Consider the following 1,678-nt stretch of genomic DNA (forward strand, 5'->3'; position numbering starts at 1 on the left):
CTCCGGTCATGAGCTGAATCAACAGAATAGTCCACCAGGAGAACACCGGTCAAACACGATATGGATCACGACATCCACACCACAAAGCCAGACGAAGCCTCGCAACCACTGACGCGTGCGGACTTTACTCGTTTACGCCATCCGAGGATAGCGAGGTGAGGAGGTGAGGAAGGGAGCAGCGGCATCGAAAAATGTAAGACATTTTTTGACACTATAATAGTGATACTAAGACCAGCATACCAGGAAAAATGTAAAAAAAAATCCATTTGGTATGTTATTTTTCAAAGGAAAATGATTTAGGTATTTCTTAGCTCCCATCCGCCCCTTCCCTTCTGTGTGTCCCATATGACGTGGTACCCTGGGCTTTATCCTATCTCAACCACCTACATCATGTTCGGTGTTTCAAGAAAAATCTCCACCCCAGACCCTTCCCCTACCTTATCCTCTCCTTTTTTCACCTCACCCGCGCCCCTGGCTGCCATCGAGCTGCTCATCGCGCCGCCCGACAAGTGAACTAGGGGAGTCTGCTGGTAGCACGCTAGGCGGAGCTCGTTGTCGCGAGGTTCGCCCTTTCGCGCCATGGCTTTCCCTCCTCCATGGTGCAAGGTTGGCCGCCGTGCAGGCCTAGCTGATGCAAGCTGAGCATGGCAGCTGCGAGCGGCAGTGACGCCCGACGGTGTTCGCAACTTGGGGCCGTGGACCTGCATCAACGAGCCATCCCGACCATCACCATCACCGCCCTGTTTACAATTGCTGCACCAGAGTGGCGAAGGAGTTGCAATCGGCGATGACGAACGATGGTGGTAGTGACGGCGCTGGTGCCGCCCTGTGCATCGTGAATGGTGGCCGCGTTTCTTCATTTGCAAAATTTTGTGCAACATCACCTATTTTGCAAAAATTGAAGACGAAAGAATAGACATACTAGGCCTCTGTTGCAAAAGTTTTCTTTAACAACACCTTTGTTGCAAAAGTTTTCTACAGCAAGATCTTTGTTGCAAAGATATATGCAACGACATCTCTGATGCAATGGTGGAAGACCTAGCTTGTCCCCTCCGTACGATGAAGCCATATCCGACGGCTGCGACTAGGCCGATCTTTTAGAAAGATCAGTCAGTGAACGCGTAGCACGCCTCATTTTGAAATTAAAATTGTCAATCCAATGGCAGCCCAACACATCAGTCGTGGTGACCATGGGAGCGACATCGGCTCAGAAATAATTTATCCGCTGACTGCTTTGCTACTGGATCGGACCGCCTATAAAACTGAAATTTTGTCACGGCGATTGGCGGCTTCCTCTTGTACATGGCATCGCCGTTGGCTCTTCTAGCGAGTGACAGTATCTAGTTACAAGAATATGGAGCTGAGGACGGCTATAAAAGTCCAAAAATGCTCACTCTTACAAAAACTTATGGTAGTATAAAAGTCGATCCAAAGTGCAATGAACTAGCAGCACTGTGCGGGCAGTAGACACCTACGTAGTAGATCGTAGTGGCACCCGTCACATCCTCCGTTGGATCACGCGCGGTTGGCATTGTAAATTCGCGTGGGATCGCACGCGACGGTCCAGATCAAGCGCGCCGTCTCTTTCTTTTTCCACCCGCTCCACGTCCCGAGCGAATTACGCATGCTCCGTGTCTACGAGTGACACGGGTACGTAAGCTCATTTTGTCTAGCGTGA

Source organism: Triticum dicoccoides, chromosome 7A, assembly GCF_002162155.2.
Source record: "Triticum dicoccoides isolate Atlit2015 ecotype Zavitan chromosome 7A, WEW_v2.0, whole genome shotgun sequence".
Lineage (NCBI taxonomy): Eukaryota > Viridiplantae > Streptophyta > Magnoliopsida > Poales > Poaceae > Triticum > Triticum dicoccoides.